This window comes from Neovison vison, chromosome 1 (genome assembly GCF_020171115.1).
Source record: "Neovison vison isolate M4711 chromosome 1, ASM_NN_V1, whole genome shotgun sequence".
Lineage (NCBI taxonomy): Eukaryota > Metazoa > Chordata > Mammalia > Carnivora > Mustelidae > Neogale > Neogale vison.
In genome coordinates, this window is record NC_058091.1 from 20,758,790 (window position 1) to 20,785,818 (window position 27,029).

Here is a 27,029-nt window from a genome sequence, read left to right on the forward strand (position 1 = left end):
GCGGGTTAAACATTTTTTTGGCAAGGATAGTTCATAGATGGTAGTGCGTGTTTGATGTTACATCACAACAGGAGGCGGACAATGTCAACTTGTGCCGCCATCCACAGAGTTCAGTTCGCGCTCTCGGGCGCGGTGGAAACCAGACCTTCCCTAAGCCCAGATACAGCGGGAGTCAATGAGGCATCTGCGGGCTGCTCTGGGGATCCTTTGTGAACATCTTGCCACCTCCTGCCTTTCGTCCCGTGCTTTGAGCAGCAATGGGTAATCCCTACCTGGATCGCTTGCTACACTGGGGTAGTGTCCGATACTTTTTACCCTTTGCCTTCTCTTCCTCGGTTCTTTATAGGGAATGATCTAGGCCTTCGTGTTTTTACAGTGATGATTAGCCACTTCCCTGGTGGCCAGCTAGGTTTTGCTGTGATAATAGATTTCTTGTCTTTAGGATAAGAAGGAGTAACTTTAACAAAGCTGTTTACCTCATGCCAGAGTACCACAAAGGCTCCTTAACTATCGAACTTTTTTCACTTTTTCCCCCACACACCGGCTCAGCTTAGCGAGCAAAGGGACTCATTCAGGGTCTCACGGCTCCTCTGGTGGAGCCGAGGTCAAGCAGGAGCTGTCAGGGATTTTCCACTTTGCCGTGTTCCCTCTGATTCCCGCCCTGTCGGTGCCTTGCACCTACAGTTCCTGCCCTAGACGAATGCCCAGGTCTGTGAAACAAGGCAGAGTCAGCCAGGAGGGGGCTGTGCTGCTGGAGAAACGCAAGGTGCATGTGCTCCGGGGTCGCAGACAGCTGGGGCCCAGTACTATCAGAAGTCTTGATCTGTATTCTAACCCTCCCAGGCTTTCAGTGTCGGGAGCTCATTTATATATTCTGACACTCGTCAGCAGAACCGGCAGGTTTCAGCACCTGCACTGCGGCTGGCTGACTCCTCTCGTCAGCCAAGGCTTTGTTTAAAATGGAATTCTCGGCTTGCGTTTCACATACTCTTTTAAACAAAGATTCACGTTCTTGAAATTTGATTTGAGGGGTGTTTGCTTTTTGAAGAGGGGGAAAGTTGGGTTTTATAGATGTGTTCTTTAACTGATAGATTATTACAAATCCTCCTATTTCTTAATGAGTAGGTTAATAGCACAGTAGTGGGTATTTCATCTGTGGCTTTGAACGAAAACAAACACATTTCCCTCTGAATATCATCTGTAGGATTTTTCTGTTTGAAATTGTTGTCTGAGGGGCACCTCTCGGTTTAGTGGTTCTGTCAGTTAAGCGTCTTCCTCCGGCTCAGGTCATGATCTCAGCGCCCCAGGATCGAGTCCCGAGGTGGGCTCCCTGCTCAGAGAAGAGTCTGCTTCTCCCTCTGCCTCTGTCCATCCTTCCTGCTCGTGCTCTCTCTCTCCCACTCTCTTTTTCTCAAATAAAATCTTCAAAAAAATATTATAATTGTTCTCTGCGTCCTTACCAAGGAGATGAAGCCTGTCTGTTTCACCCCCCTCACACTCCTCGTCCTCCGTGTGTGTTTAACTATAGTAACGTGCCGCGGAAGGAACCGTGCGTTGTTCCCATGAGGAGAACGGGAGCAGAGCTGACACAGATCAATAGCAGGGCTCCTCAGAATGGGCCTCCGTTGTCCCAGTGTGTTGGCCAAGGCCAAGGACAAATTAGTTAATGCTAATCATTTGTAGGAGAAATTATCCTTGAGTTTGGAGTAACAGGGAAACAACTGCAGGTAGAGGCCCTCTTTGGTCTTACTTCATCCTGCAGGAATTTAGTCCTGCCCTCCCATTTTACAGATTAACAACCCGAAGCACCGGCACATTGAGTCGGGCCTAGGTCAGACCTAATTAGCTTGGGTCTCTTGTGATTCCTCCTCACATTTCCTGAAGTTAAAGTTTTTCGTCAGTAAGTACATACTGCCTCACCCCAGCATAACACTCGTCCCACAGACACACATGGTGTTTCTTCCCATGCTAACCCCCCATGACCCAGCTTCCCACCGCCAGGAACATTTAACAAGTGAAGAAATGAAGGTCTGAATCCATGCTGTCCAATAGAAATAGAAGGCAAAGTGCATGTATAACTTAAAATTTGCCAGTAGCCATGTTAAATGAAAGTAAAAAGAAATAGGTGAAATGAATTTTAATAATACACTTAAGATATAGCTAAAGATATAGCCCTATAGCCTATAGCCCTATAGCCCTAAGATATAGCTAAATTATTATAGCATCAATCCATATTAAAAATTATTGAGGGGCGCCTGGGTGGCTCAGTGGGTTAAGCCTCTGCCTTCAGCTCAGGTCATGATCTCAGGGTCCTGGGATCGAGCCCCACCTCAGGCTCTCTGCTTGGCAGGGAGCCTGCTTTCCCCTCTCCCTGTGCTCTACCTGCTGCTTCTCTGCCTACTTGTGACCTCTCTCTCTGTCAAATTAAAAAAAAAAAAAATTATTGAAATATTTGTGGGCAGTCTCAGAAATCTCAGTGTGTATATAACACCTAACGGCACATCTCAGTTTAGACAGGGCACATTTGAAGCATTCTGTGTGGCTCCTGGCTACTTCTTTGGGCTGCAAAGCAGTCCAGGGCCACACCCAGCAAGATTCTTTAATTGACTCTCTTGAGAGAAACTTAATCAGCTTTCTTGTCCTTCCCACCAGTCTGAGGCCACATATTTCTATCCTCTGTGTGCCACTTTTTCCCCCAGCTAAGTCTAATTACAGGGAGATGCTGGGTTTGGCCATAACGGCCAACTCAGCATTTTTCTTCCAGTCCTGGCAGCTGGTGAGACCCACATCCCTGGCCTTGTAAATGACAGTGTAAAGCACACTTCCAAATGTCTCCACAGCACTTTCCATGATGTCCTTTCTCTGAGGGGGTAACTCCGTGGCATTTTGCAAACCCAGGGTGATTTTTTTTTTTTTAATTCATCTTTATTGAAAGACCCATTCTAATCAATGGATTCTTAAAATTCGTGCAGACTTGTAGTCTCCCAGGACCTCAGCAGGACAAGTAAGCATTATACATTTTTTTAGCTGTTTTTACACCAGGTGTACCTTTGTTTTGATTCATGATGGTTTCTTCTTCTTTTTTTTTAAATTAGTGAAATACTAGTCAATACATCAGTCCCACTTTGAGCATTATTCACAATGAAACCAAGAACATTATTCACAATGAAACATTAATAAAGGTCAGATTCCATTTCTGCTAAATGTCAAGTCTCCTGGCCATTGACCCTGTCGCTTAAAGTATTAGATTATAATACAATCCTGGAGTGGGGGGGATGACAGAAGAAGGGTGACAGGTCCCTGGAGTTTGTTATGATGGACTTTACCCAAATGGAAACGCTGAACTGTGAAAACAGAAATTTGAATAGGGTAAAGATTGTCCCATATTCCTAATTAGAGGCCAGACTCCACATCTTCCAATAATCTCCATTAAATAAAGGATAGAAAGGATAATGCCTTTTTCTCATCCTCTGGCCTCTTCCGGTCATTGAAGGATGACTCCATCAAACCAGAGAAATGAGTTTCCCCTATTTTCCTTCAACTCTGTATTCCTTAGATTTTGACCTTGTGTCAATCTCTCCTAGTCACAGGGCCCTTGAATCTTTAGGTGTAAGGTTGCATTTGGAATCAAAATGATATATTTTATAAGGGCAGTTTTTTTTTCTTTCACCTCCCCCCAACCCTTTCCTACATCAGTACTCAGGCCCCATTTTTTAAAAAGATTTTATTTATTTATTTGACATCACAGGTAGGCAGAGAGACAGATGTGGGGTGGGGAGGAAGAAGGCTCCCTCCCGAGCAGAGAGCCCTATGTGGGACTCCATCCCAGGACCCTGGGATCTTGACCTGAGCTGAAGGCAGAGGCTTAACCCACTGAGTCACCCAGGGGCCCCTCAGTCCCCATTTAAATCACAGCCCTTTTATTCACTCTGATTCAAAGGCATTTTTATTTCTTTAAGCGGATATCTTGGGTTCATTTCAAAATATCATTTACTAGCTGTATTTCTGCTCTACAACCAGGAATCAGCTGAGTTGCCTCAGTTTAGAAATGTTTCAGTTTCATCTTCAATCTTCATAGTTGACTGAGAGGGATGGATGAGGGACTAAGGAAAGGAAAGGAAATCTAGAATGGAATGGAAAGGCATAGCTTCATCTACTTCAAGGATTCTTATCTGGATCACGTGAGGAGATGTTAAAAACCTTGGTCCCAGGCCTCACTGTCAGAAGCCCTGGGGACAGGGACCCAAACCAGTATATTAAGAACCACCCACTCTTACTCAGTTGTGTCCATTTGTCAAAATTCAGGGGCAGCTTTGCCACGTGTAAATTATACCTTATCAAACTTAATATCCCAAAGTATATTTATATGCATGCATTGAGATTTTTGAAATTGTTGACACCCACCATGGAGAATATTTTGACTACCAAACTAGACTCTGAGATAAAGCTCACAGTCAAAACAAGCATTCATTCATTCAGTAAACATTTAAGAAGCAGTGCTAGGCATTGTTTCTGCCTTGGGAAAACAGAGGTACATTGAGACCCAGTACTTTGACAAGGGTTTTGTTTTATGGGTGAGACCAGTATCCACCAATGAGGACGCAAAATGGAAAGTGTAATATGAGTGTGTCTATAGAGCAAAAAAGGAAAAGAAGACCCCCAACAAATACACACCCATGTGCACACACACACACATTCCCAGCTCTACCCCCCTGTCTTCTTGAAGATAGAATGGGGTAGGCAGTCTTGGGAAAATTTCACAGAGAAGCCACAGAACATGAGTCCTGGGGCATGATTAGGCAAGGAAGTGGAAAATATTATGCCTGTTTTACAAAGGAATGGCTCTCAAAATTTGGTTATTTGGTTCCAAAGTTAATTTTTTTAAAAAGTCATTATGTCATCAGTTGTTTTTAAAGTGATTTCCACAAGCTTTCGTAGTCTCCAGTTTGTCTGTCCTGCTCTATCTTGTCCCAGTGCCTGACACAGTAGGCATGCCACACAGTAAGGTGTGCTGAACTGAATTGATTCCTTCAGTAGTTTGCCTCGCCCCCGACAAACTGTTATACACCACTGCGTCTTGGGATAATAATAGTAGTGTGTAATTTTCAAAATAGCACCCAAGTTACCTCTGTAAGTAGCTTCCTGAACACTAAAAATATTTGCCCTTGAAGGAGAGTGCATTTAAGAATATTTAAGTAGTTCCTGATGGTGTGTGTCACGGTGTGATTTGACTTTTATATTTCAAGAACGCTAACTCTTCTTGCTAACCTAGTTTTTTATTCTTTTTCACTGTTCGATATAGCTAAGCTTTTGGATGAGCCACTGAGCCAAAAAGAAATGATCATGGCATCCCTTACCAAGTCTGTCCTTCCGGCAGATCCAGGACACAGCATTGTGTTTTCCTGGATACTGGCTGCTCTTTCAGGAGTTGGGGGGCAAAGAGTATGTGAGAGAAGCTGTTGACACTGCATTGAAAAAAATATTCTCAGCGCAGGGTGTCACATTCTCTCCCTACACATTTTTGCAGCTTCTATGCAAATTACCATCATTGGTTACTTTGATACCGCTGAGCATAACAGGAACATTTGTAACTTTTTGTTGTGACACGGGAGGACGAGAACTAGCTCCCTTACTGCCTTTTTTAGAAAGCTGAATAAGATTTCCGGAGGTGCCCTGTGCATTGGAAGTGTTTGCTGTTGTTCTTCCCATTTCCGAAGCCTAAACAAAATGTGCCTTCCAGTGTGTGTTCCATTAAGTAGCCATTCTGGTTGCAGGGAAAGTAGATGAAGCCATGGGAACTGGGTTTAGGGTTATAAACGGTGGGGTGGACAGGGCATTCACTTTGGTGCTGGACATAGGGTTGAAATCTGAGCTCTCCACTGCAGATGAGCTGTGGGGTCTTGGGCAAGTCACTTCACCTCTGTGAACCTCGCCTTCCTACTTTGTGAAGTGCGAGTCGAGAATCACGGGAGATAACATGTGCTGCTCAAGTGATGCCTGGCACTATTAAATGCTTATGCCATGTCCAGCCTCTCTACTCTGCCCTTGTTAGCATATATATCAATTTTTGTTATCCTCTTGTTGAAAAACTTTTCAGGGTTCCCATTAGCCTCTGAGAAAGAAGGGTCGTAACCTGATGTTCAAGACCCTTCACCGTTCCTGTCTGACCTACCTTTCTACCACATCTGCCCTTACACTTAATAGTCATCCCACGACCAAAGCAAGCCACCTCTGTGCCCTCAGTGGGCCTCGGACACTCACTCTCCTCCTCCAGGATGCTTTCTTCCCATCTCTTAGAGTCTGCCACGAGCGAGGCTCATCCTAAATGCCCTTTCTTCCCAGGCCCTCAAGCTGGAAAAATCCCCTCTTCATCCGACACTGTGTCTCTCTGTGGGCACAGGTGCTCAGAGAGGCCTCCCCTGGTCAAGCCTCTCTTGTCTGCAAGGAGGCCTGCGGGTGGCCACCTTCCCACCGTGTCCTCACGTGGCCTCTCTGTACCAATGCAGCCCTGATGTCACTTCCTCTTGTCACAAGGGCTGACCTATTAGCCTAGGACCTCATCGAGCCTTAACTACCTCCTTAAAAGACCTGTCTCCAAATATCGTGATAGTGGGGGTTAGAGCTTCAGTATATGAATTTTGGGGGGACACTATTCAGGCAATAACACATGCGTATAAAAATACTGCCAGCTCCTCTGAGTGAGTGTGCGCGCGCACGCATGCCCCTGTGTGCTCTGTTACTAGCTTGCTTCTTTGCCACGGTCATGTAGAAAGCCCACAGAGCAGCAGATGGCTTTGTCGCTCACCTGTGGGAGCCCTGCCCGGCAGGCCCAATAGAGCTGCCTTCACCCCTCAGAGCCCCCCGCTGCCACACACCGTCTCCTGAGCAGAGCAGTGCCCTCGCAGCCCCTCCTGGCATCTGGCTGCCAGTGAAGGGGAAAGACATTGACCCACAGCAGGGAAGGGAAGGGATCAGGGTACGAGAACAGGAGGGGGACATTTTTGTTTTAAAAGAAAGAAATGAAGTCTTTCCTTTTACTTCTCTGCTAAACACTGCCCACAAGTGTTTTGTTTGGTTCCTCCAGATTTCTCCAGGTCCCCGATTCTGAAAGCTGCTAAGGAAGTCCTCAGCTCTACCAGTTTAGACCCTTGGTAGGGTCCTTCCTTAACACACCCTGACTTACAGAGGGAGGCTGCTGGGTTACAAATAGTTCTTATTCTGCTAGATCAGAGGCTCCTCAAGCCATCATCTGCCTGCAGGTTAGCTGGAGCCACAAGTGTTGCATTATGCTAAGTATTTATTCTCACCAATAATCTGCTGGAAAGTGTGGTTTCACACTTCTCTGCCAGGACGAAGGTTCTCACCCCTTAGTGAACCAAGTCACCTGGGGAGCGTCTACAAAATCCCGAAGCCCTTTGCTTCTGCTTCTCCTCCCATCCGTGAGAGTGAGATGACCCAGGGGCTCCCTAAACCTGTACTATTAACCGCCGTGTCATCATTTCCTCATTACTTTCTCAGAGGTTTCTTATTAAGTTTTTCCAATATAGGATGCCCCCCTTTTTTTTTCCTGATAAATTCCAATGATGAGTTCATTTTTTAAAATATTTTGTTCTGGGGCACCTGGGTGGCTCAGTGGGTTAGGGCCTCTGCCCTCGGCTCAGGTCATGATCCCAGGGTCCTGGGATTGAGCCCCACATCGGGCTCTCTGCTCGCCAGGGAGCCTGTTTCCCTTCCTCTCTCTCTGCCTACTTGTGATCTCTGTCTGTTCAAATAAATGAATAAAATCTTTGAAAAAAATATTTTGTTCTATTATGGAAATTTTTGAATTTATAGGAAGTAAACAGTGTAGCCTAATGGGCCAACCCCCCCCCCCATGAATCCTTCAGTGAGCTCCCACATTTACCCACATTCTGCCATTCTTGTTTCATCTGTACCTGGATTATTGTTACTGTTTTTTGACTCTGCAGTTTTGTTTCATAGAAAAAAGATAGAGCGCGCAGGCGTGTGTCCTGCTCATGCGTTGTCTCTGAACTAAAACATGGTTCCATGTCCTTACAGGTGTTTCCCCCACCATATGGCATTTAGTCCTCACAATACCCCAAGGCATTTTTTCCCCACATTTTATAACTGTGGAACCCGAAGCGCTAAGAAATCAAACGTGTGCAGCCTCCCAGCTAGTAAGTGCTCGAGCAGGGGTTCACGGCAAGACGTGTCCGAAAGCCGTTGCTTTTCCCCCAAGCCACACCTTAGGAAAATAAGGGCCATAAAAAAAATGCATAGATAAGTTTTAGTTTGGGTAGAGGGATCACTATATGATAAAGCAAATATGGTATAATGTTAATGTTAGAAGCTAGGTGCATGTTCAGTATAAACTTACTAAATGTGCAGATATGAAAGTGTTACAGTCTGGGGAGACGGGTAGCTGTACGCTAAAGCAAATACAGTATAATGTTAATGTTAGAACTAGGTAGATGATGTAAAACTATTGAAACTATATATTTGCAGTTTTTCACAATAAAATGTTGAAGGGGAATTCCAACAGAAGCATACTTTGTCTTACCCATCGAACAGTGGACAAAACACACAAGCTGTTTTCAGTTATTACCCATCCTATTCATGTCTTCTCAAAGAAACAGAGTAGAGACTTGGTTGAATTTTAATTTTAGAAATGTCAGGCCAGGGATAGAAATCGCTTGGAGGTGTACCTAACTGACATTGACTGGTGAGGTCCGAGAGCACTCTGAAAACCCCTGCAGGAACAGAGCCTCCCGGGGGTGGTGCCAGTGAGCTGACAGCTCAGGAGCCACCAGCCATGCCCCCACCCCCGCCCATTGCGGCTCATGGAAATCTAGAGCTCCATATAATGACGGATGGTCCTCTTTTCCAGTTCTGGCCCTTGGGTGGGATTCCATCATTTACCCAAAGGAACATTTTATGTATATTCAACCTGCATGTTGAAGCCTTTCCTTCTCATGGGAAGACATAATCCATTTCTTTTATACTACATCAGAAATAGAGCAGCCCACAGCATTCCATTGTGTAACACAGGCCCTACCTTGACTTGGCCTGGCCAGGAACTGCTGAGCAACCTGTGCTATGTTGGGAGCAATGGTTGGAGGCAAAGATACTCTGTTCAAGGGATTCCCGAGGGTGTTTCATTGCTGAAGGTATAGCCAGCAGGCCCCAGGTTGTCCTGTAGAGAACCCTGTGTGTCCCAGTGGCCCAAGCGTGGTTGACATTGGAATTACCCAACCTGCCCTTCTAGCTTTAGCCTGCTCTGCAGGAGGAAGCTGCTCAGAGATAGAAAAGCCACCACCAGAATCCTCCAGGGTCCCCACAAATTGCAAAACTATAGTTACACAAGGAAACCAAGAAGTTTCTAGTAACTACCTTTCCCACTGATTTCCAAAACTCTGATTGAATCTTGGGGCCCATGTGACCCTGATGTTCATACCCTTATACTATTCTCCTTTCACTCTGCCCTGAACAGAAATTAAAGCTCTCAAAAGGTACCTGTCCCTTAAGTTAACTAGTTCCTCAGCTTCCTTTACCCTGAAATGCTTAGGCAGTCCTGGCTAGAAGGAAGAACAGGCTTTGTAATCACACTGGATGCGGACCCCCCAGCTTCTCCCATTCCTAGCCGTTAAGACTTGAGGAAAAGTGCCTAAGTTCTTTGAGCCCAGCTCATAGGATTATTGTAATGTCGGAGCTCAGATAAAAGTATGTGAAGCCACCTAACATAGTGTCACTATGAATAGCTAATGTCACTAAGCATTGGTTTTCCTTTTCTCCCGTGTGTGATATGTTGTAAGGTATGAGAGGAGGGCTCATATACCTGCCACTAGCTGGTGGTATGACCACGTCTTTTTGCATCTGTACACCTCCATCTCGTTATCTAAAAATGGTCTGTTCTCCAAGATGCTGCGACTTTACACCACATTTGCTCCTTAGGGGGATCCTTCAGACTGTGGGGGTACAGGGGAAATTCCTGAGCATGGGGCAGCCCAGAAACATTGAGAACTGGGACTGGTGAGCTTGAGGTAGGGACAGCAGGGGAGAAATGATCAAAATGACACCAAAATCCAAAGGTTATTATTTTTTAAAACTGAGATAACCACTGGGGAGTTTTGTCAAGGCTGAGTTACAGCACACGAAGGAGTGTGGGTGCCTGCACTTCTGGTCCCTTCTGCATAGGAAACCTATTGCAGCCCAGGCCCCTTCCGACTCCCTGCCCCAGGCTGCTTCCGCCACGCCACTGCAGCATTCCTGCCCACGCGTGTTACTGCTGCCCTCCTCCCAACAATGATCTCCATTATCATTTCGCGTGTTCTCTAAGAGGTTGTTTGCTCAGTTTTGCATGACAAACATCGAATCTGTTGTCCGCTTTGCTGTTTAGCCTTGCTTGTGGATCTTCCGTCCGTATTGTGGGCTTCTGCCTGCTGCAGCCATCCAGACACTCTGAACGCCTTGACTTTCTTCTCCGCAGCTGCAGGGAGCCCTGTCGTTGGGCTTAACCGGGAGCAGATGGAAGTAAGCAGGGGTGTGGAGGCAATTAGAGGTTTTCTTGCTCCCAGCAGTGGGGTTTGTTCTTTCTCTGGGTTTGTGGCTGTTCTTGCTCATTTTTTCTTTCATTTGGGCTCTGTCAGGCTATCAGCTTTCTTTTCAGGCTGTGTTCTGCTGCTGGTTGCAGGAAGTTGCGAAATGGGGTGACTTCGTTGCTTATGGTTTGGGATCAAACTTCCCACATCCAGGTATAGATAACGTGTATCATGATGACAATGGTGCTTCGTATTTGTAACGCATTCTGCCATCTAAAGGGTGCCTTCACCTACATCATTGTCCCGTTTTGTCTGCTTTAAACTCAGGAAGAGGCAAAGGCTCTTCTCATTCTGCTAGAGTGGGAGTTTTTCCTTGTCTTTACACCATCTCTGCAGTCAAACCACAAAGTGGAGAGTTATAGAATGAAACTATAGCCTTCTGCTTCATTCCTTTACTCTTTCTAGTTTCTGTTTAATATTTTCCAAACCCTTGGGCTCCTGGGTGGCTCAGTTGGCTAAGGGTCTGCCTTCTGCTCAAGTCATGATCCCAGGGTCCAGAGATCGAGCCCCAGGTCAGGATCCCTGCTTGGTGGGGAGTCTGCTTCTCCTTCTCCCTCTGCTTGTCCTCGCTCTCTGTCAAATAACTAAATAAAATCTTAAAATATATATATATATATAATTTTTTTTTGTAAACACTTTATCAGCACACTGCTAGATTGTCTAGACATTTAAATAATTGTAACAGGTAACATTTTCCACCAGGGAGCTTCCCATCTAGTAGAGGAAACAGACCGCCAAATGTGAGTTTAAGCAATAGTGCCCCGCACACAGCAGGCACTCAGGAACGCGGTGTTGAATGAGTGGCAAAGAGATGACTGGGTAATGTAACGCATTAAAGTTCTGAAAAGCAAGGAGAAGAGCGAGGGAGGAACCGAAAGAGACCTAGTCCTCAACGCGTGCAGCACCCCGGGGGTGCCTGGGTGTGAGAAGTCAAGAGGACCAGGCACCGTCGTGAATCGTCTGCGTTAGTGACTTGCCATCCATTAGTGCAGCTAAACAAGAGCCAAAGACATCAGAGGAAACCTATAGGTAGAAGCTTAGAAGAATGAGCAGGAAGATGTCGTGCTCTGCTCTGTAGCACAGGACAAGCAGACAGAGGGAAAGAAGCAGGCAGACAGACAGACTGGAAGGGAGAGCCTACCGGGTCGCAGCCCCATGCTGAGAGCTGGGAGAAGGCAAGGGGGAGAATCAGGGTTCTCCCTTGATTGTCGGGACTTGGTTGGGACTTGGCCCACCCTGCCGTGCGCAGGAAACAGTGAATCAATGCGACTGTCCCACCCCCACATGATCAAGTGTGGGGGATAAGCCAAGGAGCTGAGAGACCGGGAGATCCATGAGAGCCAGAGGAGCTAAAAGGAAGGCTTCTGGAGGGTAAGATCAGCTTGGGGCCTGGCACGTGAATGAGGTGTGGGAACTGCAAGGGACGGGAGCGTGGAGACACGCACCATCCTGGGTGGAGATTGTGCGGGGACCATGGGAGATCGGTGGAAGGCGTGGGGGTCCCTACTGCGGAAGGCTTGCAAGCCGAGCTGGAGAGCTGAGGAGAGTGCTGAGCAGGAAAGCAACAGTGAAGTGTGGTTAAGTGGAACGGTTGTCCGTGCCCCGAATTCTCATTAGTGTCCTGCAGCCGCAGATGCTGAGCTCTGCGCTGAGGGAAGCACACCCCTCCTTGGGATGGGCACTGAGCCTTTTCAGTGTCTCCTGGGGGCCCTGAAACACTGCAGCCCAACTACCACCACTCAGGTGGTGGAACAAGAGTAAGAAAAGATCCTCCAGTGCGACTGTGAGGAGACACTGTTTCTGTTGGTTGTTTTGGCTGCCACGAAGCTGTGCTAAGTTTGAGTGTTTTCGGAGAGCTCCAGAAGTTTGTGCTGCAGAACTCTAGGTCCTTTATTATGGAGAATTTTATTTATTTGTTTATTAATTATCAAAATGTAGTTGACACACAATGTTACACAGTTTCAGGTATACAAAATAGTGTGATTCAGCTTCTCTGTACATCACAAGTACCTGTCCCCGTACAATGCTATTACAGTCCCACTGACTGTATTCCCTGTGCGGTACCTTTCATCCCCGTGGCTTATTCACTCCCTTTCTGAAAGCCTGTACCTCTCACTCCCCTTCACCTATCTTGTCCATCCCCCCCTCTCCCCTCTGGCACCCACCAGTTTGTTCTCTGTATTTATGGATCTGTTTCTTATTCTTTATACATTCGTTCATTTTTTTGTTTTGTTTTATTTTTATATTCCACATACAAGTGAAATCATATGGTATTTGTTGTTTCTGTGTCTGGCATATTTCACTTCGCATAATGTCCATCCATGTTGTCACAAGTGTCATTAGGGTGAGTTTTTAAAAATAATATCCACATTAATACACACCCTCAGTGTAGAGTACTTAGAAAATACAGGAAAGCACAAAGGACAAAACAAAAGTCACTATTAATTCCATCACTCAGAAATAATCATACACGTTGCTAGTATTTTTGTTCAATGTCCAAACTTGGAACTTTTTAGAAGTGATTGCACTTAATGTTTTAGATCTTATTTTTACAACTTGGCAATATGCCATGAATACTTTTGTGTGCCAGTAAGGTTATTTTAGAGTATGACTCCAGGGCTATCTCCTATCCCACCATAAGAATGTGCCATAGTTTATCTAATCAGGTAGGAAAACAGCCTCTTTTTTGCTTATTTGGGCTGTTTCCAGTGATTTAGGTTTTAACCATTTAAAAAAACAACATCATACTATAGTATTTCTAGATAACCTTGTTTTTATTGAGTGACTTGCCCAGTCAGACCCAAGTGAACATAAAAGTTCTTCAGGAAGTTTTATCTCATTTTTGTTGTTACTTTATCGAAATGATAATCAACCCCTGAGTGGAGAAACATTGTTTGTGCCGTAGTATACTGCTCTGAGAGGATTGAAAACACAAGCAGACCAAGCCCCCTGCTGATGGATATACCCAAATGTAGAATAAGTTTAGGGGTCTCAGTTGAAGCAGATAGTCCTTAGAATTTAAATACCCTGTGCTTGATATAGTGAAATTTCAGTTTAAAAAAATTTTTTTAAGTAACCCTCGATATTACCTTCATGTAGATGAAGAACTTCTTAACTCTCTCCCTCTACCTACCTCTTGCCCGCACCTCTCTCTTCGAGACAACTGTCTCCTTCCCGACGCGGGATGCTATTTGAAGGGCTGGTTCCTGCTCACTTTATTGTAAGCTGTGTGGAAGAGAAGGTGGCAACCTTATTTTTCCTTTGAGGCAGAGTTTGATTTGCAGAGGCCTGGAACTTCCTGTTTGTGTTTCGTTTCCAGTAACACATGTGATTCACAACAATTCAAGGTAACCCCATCTACAACGCCCCATTTTTTTCAAGTGGAATTTTTCTGTGGGAACCATAGAATAGAAAGGAATCCTGTAAGCCTTCCATGAAATTGTGCTGTCTGCTTCTCATAGTTCTGCAATATAATTGGTTACTTGTTTTTCTGAATAATTTTTTTATCGTCCTATGCTTATCCGAATGAGGTGCGCATCAAAGAGCAGGAAGTGAAGGTCAAGGGGCACCTGGGTGGCTCAGTCGGTTAAGCGGCTGCCTTCGACTCAGGTCATGCTCTCGGGGTCCTGGGATTGAGCTCTCCCGTCAGGGTCCCTGCTCAGCAGGGAGTCTGCTTCTCCCTCTCCCTCTGCCTGCTCCTGCACGTGTGTGTTCGCACACTCTCTCAAGTAAATAAATAAAAGCTTTAAAAGGGAAAAAGAAACGAAGGTCAAGAAAAATAAGTGTTCTATTTCTTTGAAAAAAATTACTTTAACTGTTACTGGTGCGTAGGAACAGAATTTTTCATATTGAACTAATAGTTTGCTAAGGCATTTTGCCAACTCTGATAGTTTACCTGCAATTTCTCTTTGGCCCATATAATCAGTGACATCCATAAATAATTATGAGTTTTAGTTCTCCCTTTCCAATACTTATTTATTTATTTCTCTCTGTCTCTCTCTCTTATTTTGCCACTTTGCGTAGGACCCACAGTACAGTAGAGTAGAGAGAGAGCCACCTCGACTTGTTCTTAATTTTAAAGGGAAGGCTGCTAGCTAACATTTCATCATTGAACATGATGCTTACCATTGGGATTTGGTTAATACACTTTAGGTTAAGAAAGTTCCCTTCTGATCCTAGTTTGCTAAGAGTTTATGTTTTTTAAAATCACAAATAAGTGTTGAATTTTACTCGGTGCTTTTTCTTTATCCATTGATAAGATCAAGGGGTTTTTTCTCCTTTAATCTGATAATGGGGAACTTGCTGTCAGCAACTTGCTTAAGTTAAATCACCCTTGCATTATTGGTAAAAATCCAAGTTAGCCATGATATATTCAGTGCACTATTGGGTTCATTTGCTAATATATTTTTAGGATTTTTATTTGTATTAATATCTGAAATTGGCCTATAATTTTCCCTTTTCCCCTCTGCCCTTGTCTGGTGTTGATAGTAAGATTATACTAGTGCTTTTCCAGACTCCATCTTTGAAACTTGCATCTTTTTTTCTCTAAAACCATCTGAACCTAGTGCGTATTGGTTTTGTTTTCTTTGAGGGAGAGACAAGTAGTTTTTAACTGATATGTCAGTTTCTTCAGTGGTTATAGGACCGTATTTTCTGAAATTCTTCATCTCACTGAAATTTTCAAACTTAATGACATACAGTTGTTCATAGTACACTCTTATTTTTTAATCTCTGCTGTATCTATAGTTTTATTCTCTCTTTTATTCCTAATATTATTTTGAGTACTCCCTGTGTTTTTCTTGATCGATTTTGGTGATTAGCCTGTCAACCTTTTCAAATAAGCAGCTTTTTCTTTGTTAATCTTCTCTAGTATATATTTGTTTACTGATTTTATTAGTTTCTACCCTTCGTTTATCCCTTCTTCCGCTTTCTTTGCATTTACTCTCATTCACTTTCTTACCTCTTGAGTTGGCTACTCATTAATTTTCCATCTTTTTTTTCTTTCCTAGGATCAGATTTAAGTATTTTCCTCTAACTACATTGTTAGTGGAATCTTCCCAGTGGTATTATGGAATATTTTCATCATCACTCAATTTTAAGAACGTTGTCATTACCATAATTGTTTCTTCTTTGATTCATGAGATACTAGGCATGTCATCTTAAATCCACAAACAAGTGAGAGTTTTTTAGTAACCATTTTGTTTAGGAGTCTAACTTTTAAAAATCTGTTGTTGTTAGAGAATGTTTTCTATGTGAAACCAGTTCCACAAAATTTATTGAGACTTGGTTCATAGCCTAGTGTGTGATCGATTTCTTAAAAACATTCTATGAATGTTTTTTTTTAAATCCATATTCACTGATGGGTGCTGATAAGATAGAACTCTAAAAATAAACCCCTTAGATGAAACCTCTTAATCATGTTGTTCAAGTCTTTTACGGACTTATTAATTCACCAGTCATTCAGAGAGGTATTGTTAAAATCTCCCACTATGTTTGTCATTCTGTCCTTACAGTTCTGATAATTTGCTTTAATCATGGAAGAGTGTCAAAGAGTCCTTTGCTGGTACTGTCCTCTTTCTCTCAGAACATGGATTCCTTTCTTTAGCTTCTAAGTAACTATGAATCTGGTTTCTCAGAAGCCCTGGCCTCAAGGCATCCACCTTCAGATTACCTTTTTAGATTTCACACTGTGGGCCGTTTTCAGGAGGAAAGAGAAGAGCTACTGTGCTTCAAGGAGCCTTAAAGTTCGTCTGGTCCAACCAGTATCTGTTGATCCAAATTCTGCCGGGACATCTCCAGTGTCACATAGTCTCTACAATCTTTGGGAAGTTCTCATCATTAAAACAAGTCATAAGAAAGTATTCTTCTGTGTAACAACCCATCAGTTTTTGTTTCTTTTTTTTTTTTTTTTTAAGACAGCTTAAACATCTTCTTTTGCTTAGAGCCAAATAATTTTCAGTTTTTGTATTAGTTTGTCCCAACATAATTTCAGGTCTTTTCAATATCTCTTATTTTCTGGACAAGTTCTAGATTCTATATACTCATGGTTTGAGAGACTTTCAAACTGTACACACACACATATGTGTAAGTGTGTGTATCTCTCTCTCTCTCTATATATATATATATATACATATATATATGTTTTGACAATATCTTATTTGATAATGACTAGGGAAGCCCCTCAGAAAAATATGCTATATTGAGGCTAAAACCCACTGACCACATCATATAGGAATTTCTCTCTCCCAAGAGAAATAGTTGAGATGAGAGATTTATGGCTCTTGTCTCTTGTTCTAAACTGTACACCAAGATCCATGCAGTCCGTGCCCCGAAGATCAGCAGCAACTACAGGAGGAAGGGAAACAATACACAGCAACAGATTTCCTTTTATATATTAAAAAAAAAGTTCCAACTTTGTTTAGAAATTATGCCGATTTGCTGACATAAAGTAAGTGTTCTATTTGGAAATTTTAGAATTCACAACTTATACACTGAGGGAATAGTAAGAGGTGTCAGAAGATCTCTTCCCATCGTGGAAATAGTACCCTATTGTGCTTGCAGGGAGTTGGCTATAAATCATGGGCATTCTACCCCCTTTCCCTTATGATCCTCTCCAACCATCAGGGAAAGCAAACCCCAACTTGGTGCCCAGAACTATTCAGACAGTTAAAGAGTCCCACCTTCAAACAGATGCACAATATCTTCATTACTTGATACAATGCTTAGCATTTACTTGAAGAGGAAGAGAGGGACACCATTGCCCTTTGAAATGGTGTCTGTCTCTTGGTGCCTAAAATTTCATTATTGTTGCAATTGAAAGACTCAAGAGTTCAGATTTGCTAAGAATGGGTCAGTTCAGCCTCTAGTGTGACAGCTCCTTCCTTGTGATCTGTTAACCTCCTTAACTCAGCCTGACTGAGGGGAGGACCCTCATGATAACCAGCAAAACTTCTTCTCTTGGTTAAGTCAAGCTAGGTTTGTTAAGTAACTTTACTCAACACATTTATAGAATAAAAGTTCCTGTCTTTCTGTTTCTGAAACCTTCTCTTAAGTGAGGCCAAACCTAACGCTATGTTTCATTAGGCACGGCATTAGATCACACTGACTTTCCTGTGCCATGTCAAACAATTGACTCAAACTGAAATTACTCAGCTAGCAACCCCCAAATCTTGTTCACACGTGCTGCTGCTCAAACCACACGCCCACCTTCCTGTAGTTATGCAACATCTTTTCTTCAGGCCCTCACATTTTCCTTCACTAATTTTATCATCTCAGTTCTGGCCCTATTACCCTGGCCTAGCAAGATATGTCACCTAACATTTCCTGTCCCTCCAAACTCATATGAGTATTTTATCAGGTAATTTTTCCGTATCTTCCTCTAAGATGTTGGCAGAGTTGTTGAAGGGCTCAGAGCCCTGTTCTGTGTCCTTTGGAGTCTACCTTCTGAGAGGACCCGAACTCATTGATCAGCTCCATTTAAATATTACTATTCCCTTCATTGCCTTGGTATCCAGCCCACATTTTCCTGTCTCCCAAGGGAAGTGAGAAGCTTTTTTGGATGATCCACTGCTAAAGTCCACAAAGAACCACATTTCTCTGGTTCCTTTTAAAATAGAAAATGGGCTAACCATCCCTATCCTGTATGAGGGATCAGACCAAACACTGAAACACTTTCATGGGATGATCCAAACTGGGCTTTTTTCATCTAGCACTCTGTGATACTTTTTCCGTAAGACCAATCTATTTAATAAAACCAATTAATGTTTGAGATTTCAAATATGGAAGTGGGACTGAACTTTATCCAAAGCTGTTTTTACTCGTTTTGTGGGCATTTGGTTCAACAATTTTCCTCACATGTGCTGAACTATTAAGTACTAGAATGTGTCAGCTAGAATGTTAGAGATAAACCAAGTTCCCCAGTACCATTCCACCAGTCAACAACCCTGCATGTCCCTCTACCAAACCCTCCCCATCACGTCCTACATCTAGATTAATTAATATTGGCTTGGTCTACCAAACTCCTTCTTAGCTGTGTGCCCCTCTTCTGGGTTCTCCCTTGGCTGAGCCATTCTGCATAGAGATAACAGACCAAGTCACTCGCTCAGAGCTCTTTAGGGCATCCCTTCCACACTCCAAACTAGGTCCATACTGCTCCCTTGGCTGATAGTCTGCTCAGAGCCACCTCCCCATTCCTCAGACTTACACCACTGAGTGGGGTCATGACTGTTCCCTAAAAGTCTCCCCTGCCTCCCGGACTCCCTGGTGCCATCTTTGCTACCAATGTTCCTGAGGTGGAGAATATTCCAATCAACTTCTGCATTTAGAAATCTTGCTCCTCTCTCAAGCAATAAAATAAATGCTTCTCCTTGATGAAGTCTTGACTGATCCTCCACTGAAAGGGATTTCTTCTTCTTCTTAGCTCCTGTTAGCGCTGTGTAACTACCAAGTAACAGTTGTGTAGAATTGTTTCTCTCCTTGTTTTATCAAAAGTTGCTCTAGGGCTGGGACAGTGGCTTATTCACCTGTTTAGCTCACAAAGGGCCAGGCACCTAGTAAATGGGACATAGTGTTGGACAGATGACTAGATGGACGGTAGATGATGGTGTTGAGATTCAAGGGAGATAAATAACTTGTCAAGATCACAAAGTTTTGGGTAATAGAATTGATGATAGAGTCAGTTCCCAAATTCAACAATAAGGTATTCATCCAACACTGTACCACATTCTCTTCCATGGTTTTGCTTTGATCTTTCTGTGTAAGTATTAGTCATAAAACATCCAATTTTAAGAATTAGACCCAAAGTTCCATATTTGATTGTAATACCTCTTGTTTTAGCACATGTAGAAGTATATACTTGGGGGAAAGGCATGGTGGGCTTTTCTTACCACATTTTTCATAAATAATATGAAAGAAGGAGACACTGCCACTTTGAAAACCTTTTGCCACACAACTTAAAACATCTTCAAATACATTGGAAACTTTGGTCTTTCCAACTGCACAAATCAGAATTCTCTTAATGGAAGAATGCACTTGAGTCATACTGCGTCAGCAGTTTTTGGGGGAAGGAGTGGCCTAGGAATCCAATGTCAAAAATAAGAACTTAAGCCCAGGGATGAAATGGTTACCCTATGAGGGAGGTGGTTCTGGCTTTCTCAGGCTACCCTGTAACAAAAGCTTGATGTTGTCAACCTGAGCTAGGGCTGATTAGCTTCATTTGAATCTGAAAGGGAGCCCACATCCTTCCTGTTGCCACGGGAAGATGCTGAAAAGAACTCACAGAGAAAGCAGATGGACTAATATGTGTTATGTTTCCCAGACGTCCTGTCCCCAGTGCCTCCAGAACACTGCAATAATTGGGAATGAGGTTGAAAGAGGAAAGAACAAAGGAATGAAAGTATAAAATGCTGAGGAAAAGCCAGCCAGAAGCTATTCCTTTTAATCTGCTTCTCTTCGTGTTTTTTCAAATGTGCTTCTGTAGATAATGGCAAAGGGAAAGAAATGCGGGGTCATTTTTTCCGTTTTCAAGTCAAATTGTTATCTTGCACAATAGACGCACCAGGACTTGCTCTCATTCATGGGTTGACCAACTCCCACTCCACCAGTTTCAAAAGTGAAGGTGGCCAATGTGTCCTTTTGTTGTTCTGTGATGTCGGAGCCTCTTTCTTGCTTTTTAAAATAAGTTCCCCTAAAGTCTGGAGGGCTGAAGCCCAAGCCATTTATTTCAGCAATTCAGTCAAATTTTCCAATTTGCCTTCAATGTTAGTTAAAAAAAAAAAAAAGACATGAATCATAGCGGCATGATTATGGATAGACCAAAAAAAAAAAAAAGGAAGGAAGGAAGAAAAGAGATGAAGAAAGGGAAAGAGCCTGCCTGTCTAACATTCCTTTTCCGGTATCTCTTGAGTTACTCTGGTACAGGCAAGATTTATCAGTATTAGTGACGTTAATGTCATGCTGCCAAAAGTCACCACTGAAGGAATCTGGAACCATGTAAATAAACGCAGGGACTACTTCAAAATGGGCAAGTATCTTAGTGACAGTTAAACACACTGTCACTCCATGTTCAGAAGTTCAAGGTGTCAGATTTTAATTAGATATAACAGGACACAAAGAGAAATGGGATGTAAATTCTAGAATTCTTTCCAGGGGAGCTCATGCAATATTTCTGGAGGTCTTCATAGTGAGCAAGATTTCCAACCCTACACATTGCAGGCCTTTATTCCTACAATTTCTTAATTCCGAATTTGTTTCCACACATAGATTTTAAGCATACATTTGCTCAAAATATTTCACAGGGTCATGAATGCTATCTATCTTGCTTGCGCTGCAACTTTACCCTATTAGTTACAATTGAGTTATCATTTAGATAATTGAAATCTTTTACCTTTTTAAGGAAAAACTCTGGACTCATCTAAAAAGTGTGTAATTTGCCTGAGAGATACAGAACAGCAAATTATTTGATGCTTTGAAAATAAAAAGAAATAGGGCAGAATCTGAACTAAAAGAATAACCAGTTCTCTTTGCCCTCTCCTGGGATATTTTATAACATCTTGGGCTCACCTTTCAGTAAGCATCTGCTGGGTTAAGGCGCTCTTAAGTTTTTCCATTTAGAAATATAGTCTTGGGGCGCCTGGGTGGCTCCGTGGGTTAAAGCTTCTGCTTCTGGCTCAGGTCATGATCCCAGGGTATCCTGGGATCGAGCCCTGCATCGGGCTCTCTGCTCAGGAGGGAGCCTGCTTCCCTTCCTCTCTCTCTGCCTGCCTCTCTGCCTACTTGTGATCTCTCTCTGTCAAATAAATAAATAAAATCTTAAAAAAGAAAAAAGAAATATAATCTTACCATATAAAACCCACTTATTCAGGTGCACTGGCAAATGGCACTGTCCCTCCTTTCAGGGAGCCCAGTCTGTCTATTAGAAACATGATTATTGGGGCGCCTGGGTGGCTCAGTCATTAAGCGTCTCCCTTTGGCTCAGGTCATGAGACCAGGGTCCTGGGATCAAGCCTCACATCTAGCCTCCTGCTTTGCGGGAAGTCTGCTTCTCCCTTTCCCACTCCCCCAGCTTGTGTTCCCTCTCTCCCTGCCTCTCTGTCAAATAAATAAATAAAATCTTTTTTTTAAAAAATGATTATTATTGCCATTAAATTTTAGCTGTTGCTCCAGAAAGACAGTCGAAGTTTGTGTTGCTTGAGAAAGATCAGCAGGCAATATTGGAGCTGCAAATATTTTTTATTATTATTCACATCACCCGCGAGCGAACAACCCTTAGGAACCGGCACAAACTTAAAATGTGAGCGCTAGAAGAAATGTTCAAGATTATCTGGGTCAGGGGCGCTGGGTGGCTCAGGCAGTTAAGCATCCGTCCTCAGGGTCAGGAGATCGAGCCTCACATCGGACTCCGCACCAGGCTCTGGCCCTGGGCACGGAGCCTGCTTATGATATTATATTCTCTCCTTCTCCTTCCGCCTCTCCCCAGCTCTCCACATATCAAATAAACAAATAAATAAATAAATAAAAGATTATGTGACTCAACCATTGCAGAGACTAGACCCAGGAACAATGAGTGGTTTACCTGAGGTCTCCAGTGGGTCAGAGCAGAAGAGCAGTGTGCATGTTTACTTTTTAAATTACTCCATTCACCTGTTAGGGAACATATTTCACTGCAGATGGTTGACCACTTTTCATCAAATACTCTTCAGTTACTGAGTATGTTACCAGTGCTGTCCATAGACTTACAATGCAAAACACAAATGCAGACAACATGGGTCATTTTACATTTTCTAGAAGCCGTGATGAAAAAGTAAAAAGAAACTCCTGAAAGTAATTGTAATAATATATTTTATTTAGGATGACATGTCCCAAATATTATAATTTTAACATGCAGTCAGTATTTCAAAATTTATCATTTACTGACTTTACATACTTTTCTTCCCATTAAGTCTGAAATCTGGCTAATATACTTCGCACTTAAATCACAACCACATGCGGTTAGAGAGCATGTACCATTTTGGACCGCACAGGTCTGTACTGCGAAACAGCCCCAAGTTTTGCACCATACCACAGGCTCATAGCCTTTGAAATTGTAAATACCCCTGAGTCTAGTTCACATTTCTTTTGAATTTTTGCTCTTAACATGCCAAGCTTGTCTCCTGAAAACCCAAGAGAAGGAAGCAAACACAAACTGCTGTAAAACGAGTGTATCTATTGAAAACATGGTCCAGCTCTTGCTAAGATAGTGTTACCCTGTGATATATGACTCCTGCCTTCCTCTAATTCCATGAAGTTCTGCATTTCCTTAATGTCAGAAGTTCCCTTGCCAGCTGCAGCTGCTTCCTGTGGATAATGTTCTAAATGGCCTTTATTTATGAGATGTCTTGTGCTGTAACTGCTCTCAGAAAGAGTATGAATTCTGTCAGTCTAATTAACGGTCTTCTAAGAAATTAATGGTTAAACTTGAGCTGTCACTCTCCACAGTGATATCTCTCACTTTGACCTAATTACAAAACTGAACATTAAAATATGTAAGGAGGGGAGACCAGAGAAGAGGGTCATTTTGCTTTCTGTTTGTTCAGCATCATCTCTTATGTCTCCCAGCCCCCACCACCCAGCGGCCGAGCAAAGGCAGCACGGAATGGGAATGACGACGGGAAGAGCCGTGGCTAGCTCTTCATTTCCTCATCATTGAAGGAGGAGGAGGAACAGCTCCTACCTCAAGGGCCTGTAAGAATGATGGGCAAAGCCCAGTGACCGGCACATATTTAAGGCTCCACAAAAATGAGAGCTGTTATTATTTACTTTGCAAGGGCTTCGAAAAAAACAGTTGAGCAAAAGAGAAAGCAAATCGGTGTGTCTAGTCTGAAGAATGAAGAGGGAGCCTGCCAGCTTTTCGTAGGACATTATCCGCATGATTTTTGGACCCAAACCAGGCTCTACCCACATCTGAGAGCTTTATGTTTCCAATGTGCCTTTAGCATGATTGTAACCAGCATCACTTTTGGTGATGATGGGAATATGGGAGCCAAAATGACTAGTTCATTTCAAAGGACAGGCATTGTTTAGCGACGGGGGGAGGAGCTGACCCAAATGGTGTGTTTCAAGTCATCAGAACGGTATTCAGATTTGATTTCATAGTGAGCTGTGACAGATGTACAGGGGAAGCCTGAATAAGCATTTTGGAAGCCATTTGGATCCTTTGTGATGCTTCTTTACACAGTTCCACAGAGTAAGGACTCTTGTCTGTGCTGCCCAGTACCCCTCTTGGCAGGAGCTCATCGGCTCTCCTCGAAGCCTCCAGGTATCATCTCCTGGTTGAACGCAGTGACCTTGCCTCACAGCTGCTCGGCACTCCTGGGTGCCCTTCTCTCATCGGAAACTGGGAATCCTGCGAGTATTTCTGAATCACTCCCTTTCTCTGCTAAACTCCCTCAGTCCCCTTACGGAAGTGCCACTTGTAGGAACAACCTAGAACCCTAGGCTACGTGCAGGACTCCATAGACACACTTTAAGGTCTTAAAGAAGGCTTTTGTTACCTAAATCTTTGGTCTAACGGTTCATCCCAAGTACCTGATTCTCAGTAAGTTGGCTCCTCCCTTTCGGGGGCCGTTTTTCATCTGCTTCTGTGATCCAAACATAGAGCATTAAGAAGATATAAAGGGTACTCTCTCTCTTCATTTCCTTGGTTCACCCAAGGTTTTAGCCGCTGTTGCTGTTAGGGGTCCTGAAGACCGAGCTGACTCAGGAGGTTGGGCCCCAAACACACAGAAAACAGTCAGCCACTTCACCTGACCTTGCACACCGCGCCTTTCTTGTTTGCTTTGCCTTGGTTAGGCACTTGGACACTCCAGCCGAAGAGAAGGCTGTTGAAAACATGCCAAATAGTGGTCTGTTCAGACCATGGAGTACCGCTCGGTGATAAAAAGTACTGTAATGAATGAAGCAGTAAAAACTGCTATACTGCCCAACATTAATAAACTAGCGAAAGACATTTTATTGTGGGTAAATATCAAAAATAAGTAATAGAAAAGGTGCTCACTCTAGGACTGCATTTATATGACGTTCTAGGCCAAACAAAACTCATCTATGCGGTAGAAGTCACAACTGTGATTGTTTTGCATGGGGGTGATGGCAAGGGGCCCTGATGGATCTTTTTAGGGTGATGAAAATGTTCTCTCTCTTGAGAGGGGTTTTGGGTTACACAGGTACATTTGTTAGGGCGCATTGAACTGTGCACTTAAGATCTCTATGTTGTATTGTATGTGAGTTATGCTAACACTAGAAAGAAAGTGGGGCTGTCTGGTGGTACAGCCCATTAAGCATCCAGCTCTTGGTTTCGGCTCAGGTTGTGATCCCAGGGTCGTGAGATGGAGCCCTGCCTTGGGCTCTGCACTGAGCATGGTGTCTGCTTGAGAATCTCTTCTCTCTCTCGCTCTGCTCCTTCGCCACATTTCAGAATCAGAGTGACTGCCTTTTCACAAACATTTTTTCAGATTATGTGGGAAATCAGTGTTTTCTAAATTGTGCGAGGGAAATTTATTGCTTGGGGAATAGTTTCTGGAAGGCATTGACTATTCACCTCCCTAATCACCTTTGTGATTGGCTGTATTCATTTAGAATTTGGAGGAACGCTGTTACACCATACTTGCTGTAAAGTGTCCAGTGTTGTGAAATGTAGATGTTTACGTTAGATTTTAAATCTGTTTCCTACCCCCAACCTGCTCCCTCCATTCTGTCCTCCCTGCTGTTAAGTAATCTTTCTGAAATACCAATCTATTCTGTAATTCTTGCTCAGAAGCTTGGATGGCCTGCTCCTGCTTTCACGTTTAGGCCCCTGCCCAACTTTCTAGTTGCCCATCTCCACTCCTGGCTTTCATCACACCAAACAAGGATGCTCTCTGGAATGCTCCTCCCAGAATCTGTGCCTTTAAGAGCTGGAGAGCACTTCGCCTGTCCTGTCCTCGCCAGTTCTTCCTGCGGGCCCAGCTCAGCTATCTGAGCTCTGAGAACATGTCCCAGCCTCCTTGGGGAAGGAATGACCCGCATGTTCAGGCTCCCAGAGCACATGTTTCTCTGGAGGGCACATTTGACCACACTGTGGCAGGACAAATTCTTTGTGTGTCTGCCTCTGGCTGGCTGGTCTCTCTTCAGCAAGGGGGACAGCGTTTTGCATCTTGTATTTTATGCATACTGCTTGATATAATTTTGGTCTATAAAAGATGGGTGGCTGGGTGTTTGGATTCATTCCTTCCTTCATTCAGCGCTGCAGCAGTAGCCTTCTCTGTATGGACCTCTGGAGAGGCGGCAGATAAGGACCAGAATGTTGTGGTCCTAGTAAACCTAGCAAAAGCAGACTTTCTAGGATGATTTACAGTGTTCTGCTCCTGGTTTTTTACTTTCTGTTTCCGAGAGGTAACAAGGATCTGATCCTGTTCTCTGCCTGAGTTGCACTATCTACCTCTCCTCTGCACGAGGGAATTCCTACCTAGTTCTCAGAAAGAAAACCAGAACATACCAATGTCATGTAAACCAGGGCAGGGATGAAATGAAAAACCTTATACAAATTCCACCTAACAATAAACTTGCCTTTTTATGTTTTCCAAATACCTTCGCATACAACACCTGGTTTTATCTTCACAAAAACCATATGAATTAAGCAGAGAAGGGGTAATTATTCCAGCAAGCAAATGAGAAAACTGAGGTGAAGTAAAGGCCAGGTGATTTGCCTAGAGTCACACGTCTGGTTAGTGATAATGCTGAGACCAGAATAGAAGTCCGTGTGCTCCTACTAGGCTGGGAGATTTTCAAAAGTACGAGTTCCCAGGAAAGATCAAATAATTGCTGGAAAAGCACTTCCGATCTCCAATGAAAACAGATCTTTCCAGCTGAGTGCCCTCCCTACGGCCTGAAGAGTATCATCTGCCAAGTAGCTATTCTTTTGTCTTCTGCATGAACTAACCCCGGCTGAAGGCCACTGTGCAAACTGAATCAACAGCGACCACACACTGCCAAAATAGATTTGCAACTTACGGAATAAACGTCCATTTGGATAGAAATTAGGGAATGTCTTTTTCTTAAATCCTCGCTGGGACACAGGTGTGGGTGCTAATGCAGAGATGGAGCTTTGTCCCATGTTCTATGTGTGTGTGAGTGTGTGTAAGGCTGGGGAGGCGGCGGGGGAGGAAGGGAGGGAGGGGGAGGGGGACACAAGACTGCTCTTTCTGCTAGGCCGGTCTCATATTTAAAAGGAAACATTTAACCGTGGAATAACGGCTCAGAAACTGCATTTGCAGCTGCAGCAGCATCATTCCTCTGGGGAAGGCAAGATGGCTCTTTTCCAAACTGTTCATGAGGGGCGAGAGTAGGGAATGAAAAGACAGCTTGCTCATACCTAATACGGCACAGTCCGATCTCGCGCCTTGCGTTAGAGCCCTAGCT

At 43.6% G+C, this 27,029-nt stretch overlaps 1 protein-coding gene across 6 annotated transcripts in view; it reads left to right on the plus strand.

Moving 5' to 3' along the window:
• Nucleotides 1-27,029, plus strand: part of FYN (FYN proto-oncogene, Src family tyrosine kinase) — a 208,910-nt gene that overhangs the window by 100,347 nt on the left and 81,534 nt on the right. Inside the window, exon 1 of one of the 6 annotated variants that reach the window (XM_044244349.1) lies at nucleotides 11,815-11,969. The exons of the other annotated variants lie outside the window; for them this stretch is intronic. The gene's annotated coding sequence lies outside the window, so the exon portion shown is untranslated. Of the gene's footprint in view, nucleotides 1-11,814; nucleotides 11,970-27,029 lie in introns of those variants that run through there. 6 annotated transcript variants of the gene reach the window in all.